The following is a 10,000-nucleotide window of genomic DNA, read 5'->3' as shown; positions in this document are numbered from 1 at the left end:
CAGCGACACTTAGAATATTTTTGGAGCAGTACAAATCAGTAACCAGCGACACTTAGAATATTTTTGAAGCAGTACAAATCAGTAACCACTGACACTTAGAATATTTTTGAAGCAGTACAAATCAGTAACCAGCGACACTTAGAATATTTTTGAAGCAGTACAAATCAGTAACCAGCGACACTTAGAATATTTTTGAAGCAGTACAAATCAGTAACCAGCTGACACTTAGAATATTTTTGAAGCAGTACAAATCAGTAACCAGCGACACTTAGAATATTTTTGGAGCAGTACAAATCAGTAACCACTGACACTTAGAATATTTTTGAAGCAGTACAAATCAGTAACCGGCGACACTTAGAATATTTTTGAAGCAGTACAAATCAGTAACCACTGACACTTAGAATATTTTTGAAGCAGTACAAATCAGTAACCGGCGACACTTAGAATATTTTTGAAGCAGTACAAATCAGTAACCACTGACACTTAGAATATTTTTGAAGCAGTACAAATCAGTAACCGCTGACACTTAGAATATTTTTGAAGCAGTACAAATCAGTAACCAGCGACACTTAGAATATTTTTGGAGCAGTACAAATCAGTAACCAGCCCCACTTAGAATATTTTTGAGTCAGTACAAATCAGTAACCAGCGACACTTAGAATATTTTTGAAGCAGTACAAATCAGTAACCACTGACACTTAGAATATTTTTGAAGCAGTACAAATCAGTAACCAGCGACACTTAGAATATTTTTGAAGCAGTACAAATCAGTAACCAGCGACACTTAGAATATTTTTGGAGCAGTACAAATCAGTAACCAGCGACACTTAGAATATTTTTGAAGCAGTACAAATCAGTAACCAGCGACACTTAGAATATTTTTGGAGCAGTACAAATCAGTAACCAGCGACACTTAGAATATTTTTGAAGCAGTACAAATCAGTAACCACTGACACTTAGAATATTTTTGAAGCAGTACAAATCAGTAACCAGCGACACTTAGAATATTGTTGAAGCAGTACAAATCAGTAACCACTGACACTTAGAATATTTTTGAATCAGTACAAATCAGTAACCAGCGACACTTAGAATATTTTTGAAGCAGTACAAATCAGTAACCACTGACACTTAGAATATTTTTGAAGCAGTACAAATCAGTAACCGCTGACACTTAGAATATTTTTGAAGCAGTACAAATCAGTAACCAGCGACACTTAGAATATTTTTGGAGCAGTACAAATCAGTAACCAGCCCCACTTAGAATATTTTTGAGTCAGTACAAATCAGTAACCAGCGACACTTAGAATATTTTTGAAGCAGTACAAATCAGTAACCACTGACACTTAGAATATTTTTGAAGCAGTACAAATCAGTAACCAGCGACACTTAGAATATTTTTGAAGCAGTACAAATCAGTAACCAGCGACACTTAGAATATTTTTGGAGCAGTACAAATCAGTAACCAGCGACACTTAGAATATTTTTGAAGCAGTACAAATCAGTAACCAGCGACACTTAGAATATTTTTGGAGCAGTACAAATCAGTAACCAGCGACACTTAGAATATTTTTGAAGCAGTACAAATCAGTAACCACTGACACTTAGAATATTTTTGAAGCAGTACAAATCAGTAACCAGCGACACTTAGAATATTGTTGAAGCAGTACAAATCAGTAACCACTGACACTTAGAATATTTTTGAATCAGTACAAATCAGTAACCAGCGACACTTAGAATATTTTTGAAGCAGTACAAATCAGTAACCACTGACACTTAGAATATTTTTGAAGCAGTACAAATCAGTAACCAGCGACACTTAGAATATTTTTGAAGCAGTACAAATCAGTAACCAGCGACACTTAGAATATTTTTGGAGCAGTACAAATCAGTAACCAGCGACACTTAGAATATTTTTGAAGCAGTACAAATCAGTAACCACTGACACTTAGAATATTTTTGAAGCAGTACAAATCAGTAACCAGCGACACTTAGAATATTTTTGAAGCAGTACAAATCAGTAACCACTGACACTTAGAATATTTTTGAAGCAGTACAAATCAGTAACCGCTGACACTTAGAATATTTTTGAAGCAGTACAAATCAGTAACCAGCGACACTTAGAATATTTTTGGAGCAGTACAAATCAGTAACCACTGACACTTAGAATATTTTTGAAGCAGTACAAATCAGTAACCGGCGACACTTAGAATATTTTTGAAGCAGTACAAATCAGTAACCACTGACACTTAGAATATTTTTGAAGCAGTACAAATCAGTAACCGGCGACACTTAGAATATTTTTGAAGCAGTACAAATCAGTAACCACTGACACTTAGAATATTTTTGAAGCAGTACAAATCAGTAACCGCTGACACTTAGAATATTTTTGAAGCAGTACAAATCAGTAACCAGCGACACTTAGAATATTTTTGGAGCAGTACAAATCAGTAACCAGCCCCACTTAGAATATTTTTGAGTCAGTACAAATCAGTAACCAGCGACACTTAGAATATTTTTGAAGCAGTACAAATCAGTAACCACTGACACTTAGAATATTTTTGAAGCAGTACAAATCAGTAACCAGCGACACTTAGAATATTTTTGAAGCAGTACAAATCAGTAACCAGCGACACTTAGAATATTTTTGGAGCAGTACAAATCAGTAACCAGCGACACTTAGAATATTTTTGAAGCAGTACAAATCAGTAACCAGCGACACTTAGAATATTTTTGGAGCAGTACAAATCAGTAACCAGCGACACTTAGAATATTTTTGAAGCAGTACAAATCAGTAACCACTGACACTTAGAATATTTTTGAAGCAGTACAAATCAGTAACCAGCGACACTTAGAATATTTTTGAAGCAGTACAAATCAGTAACCACTGACACTTAGAATATTTTTGAAGCAGTACAAATCAGTAACCAGCGACACTTAGAATATTTTTGGAGCAGTACAAATCAGTAACCACTGACACTTAGAATATTTTTGAAGCAGTACAAATCAGTAACCAGCGACACTTAGAATATTTTTGAAGCAGTACAAATCAGTAACCACTGACACTTAGAATATTTTTGAAGCAGTACAAATCAGTAACCGCTGACACTTAGAATATTTTTGAAGCAGTACAAATCAGTAACCAGCGACACTTAGAATATTTTTGGAGCAGTACAAATCAGTAACCACTGACACTTAGAATATTTTTGAAGCAGTACAAATCAGTAACCAGCGACACTTAGAATATTTTTGGAGCAGTACAAATCAGTAACCACTGACACTTAGAATATTTTTGAAGCAGTACAAATCAGTAACCAGCGACACTTAGAATATTTTTGAAGCAGTACAAATCAGTAACCACTGACACTTAGAATATTTTTGAAGCAGTACAAATCAGTAACCAGCGACACTTAGAATATTTTTGAAGCAGTACAAATCAGTAACCACTGACACTTAGAATATTTTTGAAGCAGTACAAATCAGTAACCAGCGACACTTAGAATATTTTTGAAGCAGTACAAATCAGTAACCAGCGACACTTAGAATATTTTTGGAGCAGTACAAATCAGTAACCAGCGACACTTAGAATATTTTTGACGCAGTACAAATCAGTAACCACTGACACTTAGAATATTTTTGAAGCAGTACAAATCAGTAACCAGCGACACTTAGAATATTTTTGAAGCAGTACAAATCAGTAACCGCTGACACTTAGAATATTTTTGAAGCAGTACAAATCAGTAACCAGCGACACTTAGAATATTTTTGGAGCATTACAAATCAGTAACCAGCGACACTTAGAATATTTTTGGAGCAGTACAAATCAGTAACCACTGACACTTAGAATATTTTTGAGTCAGTACAAATCAGTAACCAGCGACACTTAGAATATTTTTCAGTCAGTACAAATCAGTAACCAGCGACACTTAGAATATTTTTGAGTCAGTACAAATCAGTAACCAGTGACACTTAGAATATTTTTGGAGCAGTACAAATCAGTAACCAGCGACACTTAGAATATTTTTGAAGCAGTACAAATCAGTAACCAAGTGCATTTTTGAATTGGTTACTGATTTCTCCGTTGAAGTTGGGGCTGCGGTTGGCTTCAGTTAGTGGTGGGGGCTTAATTTTCGCCGAGGGGAGCGTGTCCCGGTAGTGTCTCCGAGGAAGTGGTACCTATTGAAGGGGGTGTTTCTGAATTTGGGCCCTTTTTGAGTGGCATTGCCGGATGGGTTTTGTGTTGAAGGCTTCCAAATCGGGTAGCTCAGCCGGATTTGACCCGGCGGTTCTACCGACTGTCACGCCTTCGAGGGGGGACTGTTGTCTAAGTTCAGGCCGGATTTGGTGAATTTCCTAAGTCGGGAAGTGGTCCCAACGGGTTTGGGAGTGAACCTAACTGCTCATACCAACTTTGAGGCTTTGGGGCCGGGTAGCACAGTCGGATTTGACCCGGCGGTTCTGCCGAATGCCTGGCCTTCGAGGGGGGCCTGCCCTCTGAGTTCAGGCCGAATTTGGTGATTTTCCTAAGTCGGGAAGTGGTCCAAACGGGGATGGGAGTGAACCTGACAGCTCATACCGACTTTGGGGCTTCCAAGCCGGGTAGCTCAACCGGATTTGATCCAGCGGTTCTAGCGACTGCCACGGCTTCGAGGGGGGACTGTTGTCTAAGTTCAGGCCGAATTTGGTGAATTTCCCGAGTCGGGAAGTGGTCCAAACGGGGATGGGAGTGAACCTGACAGCTCTTACCGACATTGAGGCTTCGGGGCCGGGTAGCTCAGTCGGATTTGACCCGGCGATTCTGCCGACTTCCACGCCTTCGAGCGGGGACTCTCCTCTAAGTTCAGGCCGAATTTGGTGAATTTCCTAAGTCGGGAAGTGGTCCAAACGGGGATGGGAGTGAACCTAACTGCTCATACCAACTTTGAGGCTTTGGGGCCGGGTAGCACAGTCGGATTTGACCCGGCGGTTCTGCCGAATGCCTGGCCTTCGAGGGGGGCCTGCCCTCTGAGTTCAGGCCGAATTTGGTGATTTTCCTAAGTCGGGAAGTGGTCCAAACGGGGATGGGAGTGAACCTGACAGCTCATACCGACTTTGGGGCTTCCAAGCCGGGTAGCTCAACCGGATTTGATCCAGCGGTTCTAGCGACTGCCACGGCTTCGAGGGGGGACTGTTGTCTAAGTTCAGGCCGAATTTGGTGAATTTCCCGAGTCGGGAAGTGGTCCAAACGGGGATGGGAGTGAACCTGACAGCTCTTACCGACATTGAGGCTTCGGGGCCGGGTAGCTCAGTCGGATTTGACCCGGCGATTCTGCCGACTTCCACGCCTTCGAGCGGGGACTCTCCTCTAAGTTCAGGCCGAATTTGGTGAATTTCCTAAGTCGGGAAGTGGTCCAAACGGGGATGGGAGTGAACCTAACTGCTCATACCAACTTTGAGGCTTTGGGGCCGGGTAGCACAGTCGGATTTGACCCGGCGGTTCTGCCGAATGCCTGGCCTTCGAGGGGGGCCTGCCCTCTGAGTTCAGGCCGAATTTGGTGATTTTCCTAAGTCGGGAAGTGGTCCAAACGGGGATGGGAGTGAACCTGACAGCTCATACCGACTTTGGGGCTTCCAAGCCGGGTAGCTCAACCGGATTTGATCCGGCGGTTCTAGCGACTGCCACGGCTTCGAGGGGGGACTGTTGTCTAAGTTCAGGCCGAATTTGGTGAATTTCCCGAGTCGGGAAGTGGTCCAAACGGGGATGGGAGTGAACCTGACAGCTCTTACCGACATTGAGGCTTCGGGGCCGGGTAGCTCAGTCGGATTTGACCCGGCGATTCTGCCGACTTCCACGCCTTCGAGCGGGGACTCTCCTCTAAGTTCAGGCCGAATTTGGTGAATTTCCTAAGTCGGGAAGTGGTCCAAACGGGGATGGGAGTGAACCTGACAGCTCTTACCGACTTTGGGGCTTCCAAGCCGGGTAGCTCAACCGGATTTGATCCGGCGGTTCTAGCGACTGTCACGCCTTCGAGGGGGGACTGTTGTATAAGTTCAGGCCGAATTTGGTGAATTTCCCGAGTCGGGAAGTGGTCCAAACGGGGATGGGAGTGAACCTGACAGCTCTTACCGACTTTGGGGCTTCCAAGCCGGGTAGCTCAACCGGATTTGATCCGGCGGTTCTGCCGACTGTCACGCCTTCGAGGGGGGACTGTTGTATAAGTTCAGGCCGAATTTGGTGAATTTCCCGAGTCGGGAAGTGGTCCAAACGGGGATGGGAGTGAACCTGACAGCTCTTACCGACTTTGAGGCTTCGGGGCCGGGTAGCTCAGCCGGATTTGATCCGGCGGTTCTGCCGACTGTCACGCCTTCGAGGGGGGACTGTCCTCTGAGTTCAGGCCGAATTTGGTGAATTTCCCGAGTCGGGAAGTGGTCCAAACGGGGATGGGAGTGAACCTGACAGCTCATACCGACTTTGAGGCTTCCAAGCCGGGTAGCTCAGCCGGATTTGACCCGGCGATTCTGCCGACTTCCACGCCTTCGAGGGGGGACTGCCCTCTGAGTTCAGGCCGAATTTGGTGCATTTCCCGAGTCGGGAAGTGGTCTCTGTCACAACGGGGGCAAGTGTCTGAAGAGGTAAAGTGAGTAACCAGCACAGCTTAGGGAAGGGTTCCAAAGTTCTCAACAATGTGAATTCGGTTACCAGGAAAGCTTAGGAAAGCTGCCTGACTGTCCCAAACGAATGAACTGCAAAACTTAGGGAACATGCCCGAAGATGCTTAAAAGTGTGAAATCAGTAAGCAGGAAAGCATAGGAAAGTGCCTGAAAGTGCTAAATGAGTAACATGAAAAACGTAGAAAAATGCCCGAAAATGTTTAAAAGTGTGAACTCAGTAACCAGCAAAACTTAGTAAAACGTTGGAAAAGCAGAAATGAGTAACCAGAAAAACTTAGAAAAATGTTTGAAAATGAGAAATGAGTAACCAGAAAAACTTAGAAAAATGTTTGAAAATGAGAAATGAGTAACCAAGAAAACTTAGAAAAATGCCCAAAAAGAAGAAATCAGTAACCAGAAAAACTTAGAAAAATGTTTGAAAATGAGAAATGAGTAACCAGAAAAACTTAGAAAAATGTTTGAAAATGAGAAATGAGTAACCAAGAAAACTTAGAAAAATGCCCAAAAAGAAGAAATCAGTAACCAGAAAAACTTAGAAAAATGTTTGAAAATGAGAAATGAGTAACCAAGAAAACTTAGAAAAATGTTTGAAAATGAGAAATGAGTAACCAAGAAAACTTAGAAAAATGCCCAAAAAGAAGAAATCAGTAACCAGAAAAACTTAGAAAAATGTTTGAAAATGAGAAATGAGTAACCAAGAAAACTTAGAAAAATGCCCAAAAAGAAGAAATCAGTAACCAGAAAAACTTAGAAAAATGTTTGAAAATGAGAAATGAGTAACCAGAAAAACTTAGAAAAATGTTTGAAAATGAGAAATGAGTAACCAAGAAAACTTAGAAAAATGCCCAAAAAGAAGAAATCAGTAACCAGAAAAACTTAGAAAAATGTTTGAAAATGAGAAATGAGTAACCAAGAAAACTTAGAAAAATGCCCGAAAAGAAGAAATCAGTAACCAGAAAAACTTAGAAAAATTTTCGGCCAAGTGTGAAAAATATTCTAAGTGTCAGCGGAGGAAAATGCCGAAGCATCGGGAAAGATTCAAAAACTCATGCCGAACATGAGTTCCGAAGTGCCGGAGGAACTGGGCGAATTGAGCCCGGCGGTTGGCCAGATGTCGTTTTGAGTCTGCAGCCCGAAAACTTTAACTTTGTCTGCCGCGGAAGTCTGGACCGGGAAAAATCCAAACGGTTTTGCCGGGTTCGAGTTCCAGAGCGAAGCAGTCGAATTTGAAATTCAGACCCATTCAGTGCCACTTGACATTGTGACACAGTGAGGTTGGCGGGGTACCCGGAGATTTCTGGGAACACGATTTTTAGAACAAAATGGCGGCGCGGGACCACTTTGAAAGGCATCCGAAAAACGGTTCCGCGGGCAGAGCACTTGAATGACAGGCCTGTGTGCATGCCCAAGAGCTCTCGGAAGTCTAATTTTTGACACTTTGTCAAATTTTCGACAGACTTACCCAACTCTTGCTGCCTGTTCTAAGAATCAGTCAGAGGCCTGTGCGGCGGTCTCTTGACACTTTGGAGGGCGGGCAAACCCCACGTTGACTCCGGCCGTCCCTCCAAAAGGCACTTGCTATTGGGGGAAAGGATTGCAAGTAGCCTGGTTCCCGTGGGAGCGGCCAGGAAGGGTGCAGGCTGGCCCTTGCCTGAGCATTCCCAAAACCCTCTTCCGCTGAGAGCAGACCTCGCACGCCGCACTACCGGCTCTGGGAGTGGTTGGCCGCTATTGTACATAGTCCGGTCCTTCCTCTGCCACCCGGCAAGTGCGATGGCTCTGCCGCCCTGCGGTGCTCGTCACCCAGGTTTGGGGAACACGATACTTAGAACATGTTGGCGGCTCGGGACCTGCAGGCGAAAGGGGCCCCGTGGTGCTGAGCACATCGACCTCGGGTCTCAGTGCAAGCCGGAGAGTTCGCGGAAGTCTTAAAAGATTTTGACATCTGCTCAATTCTTTGACAGGCTTGCCTGACTCTTTCCGTCCGTTCTAAGAATCAGTCGGAGGCCGGGGCGGGGACGGTCTCTTGACACACGGAGGGTTGGCTTCCCTCCTCAGGTGTTTGTGTCGAAAATGAAGGCGAGAGATGCAAGCGTCCTGGTTCCCCTGGGTGCTGCCAGCAAGGGTGCAGGCTGACCCTTGCCTGAGCACTCCCAAAAGCCTCTTAAGCTGAGAGCAGGCGCCGCACTACCGGCTCTGGGAGTCGTTGGCCGCTATTGTACATAGTCCGGTCCTTCCTCTGCCACCCGGCAAGTGCGATGGCTCTGCCTCCCTGCGGTGCTCGTCACCCAGGTTTGGGGAACACGATACTTAGAACATGTTGGCGGCTCGGGACCTGCAGGCGAAGGGGGCCCCGTGGTGCTGAGCACATCGACCTCGCGTCTCAGTGCAAGCCGGAGAGTTCGCGGAAGTCTTAACAGGCTTGCCTGACTCTTTCCGTCCGTTCTAAGAATCAGTCGGAGGCCGGGGCGGGGACGGTCTCTTGACACACGGAGGGTTGGCTTCCCTCCTCAGGCGTTTGTGTCGAAAATGAAGGCGAGAGATGCAAGCGTCCTGGTTCCCCTGGGTGCTGCCAGCAAGGGTGCAGGCTGACCCTTGCCTGAGCACTCCCAAAAGCCTCTTAGGCTGAGAGCAGGCGCCGCACTACCGGCTCTGGGAGTCGTTGGCCGCTATTGTACATAGTCCGGTCCTTCCTCTGCCACCCGGCAAGTGCGATGGCTCTGCCTCCCTGCGGTGCCCGTCACCCAGGTTTGGAGAACACGATACTTAGAACATGTTGGCGGCTCGGGACCTGCAGGCGAAAGGGGCCCCGTGGTGCTGAGCACATCGACCTCGCGTCTCAGTGCAAGCCGGAGAGTTCGCGGAAGTCTTAACAGGCTTGCCTGACTCTTTCCGTCCGTTCTAAGAATCAGTCGGAGGCCGGGGCGGGGACGGTCTCTTGACACACGGAGGGTTGGCTTCCCTCCTCAGGCGTTTGTGTCGAAAATGAAGGCGAGAGATGCAAGCGTCCTGGTTCCCCTGGGTGCTGCCAGCAAGGGTGCAGGCTGACCCTTGCCTGAGCACTCCCAGAAGCCTCTTAGGCTGAGAGCAGACGCCGCACTACCGGCTCTGGGAGTCGTTGGCCGCTATTGTACATAGTCCGGTCCTTCCTCTGCCACCCGGCAAGTGCGATGGCTCTGCCTCCCTGCGGTGCCCGTCACCCAGGTTTGGAGAACACGATACTAAGAACATGTTGGCGGCTCGGGACCTGCAGGCGAAAGGGGCCCCGTGGTGCTTAGCACATCGACCTCGCGTCTCAGTGCAAGCCGGAGAGTTCGCGGAAGTCTAAAGCTTTTGACATTCGCTCAAAGCT

Source organism: Hemiscyllium ocellatum, unplaced genomic scaffold (genome assembly GCF_020745735.1).
Source record: "Hemiscyllium ocellatum isolate sHemOce1 unplaced genomic scaffold, sHemOce1.pat.X.cur. scaffold_3137_pat_ctg1, whole genome shotgun sequence".
Taxonomy (NCBI): Eukaryota; Metazoa; Chordata; class Chondrichthyes; order Orectolobiformes; family Hemiscylliidae; genus Hemiscyllium; species Hemiscyllium ocellatum.
The sequence above is the reverse complement of the archived record's forward strand: the minus strand, read 5'-3'. Positions refer to the sequence as shown.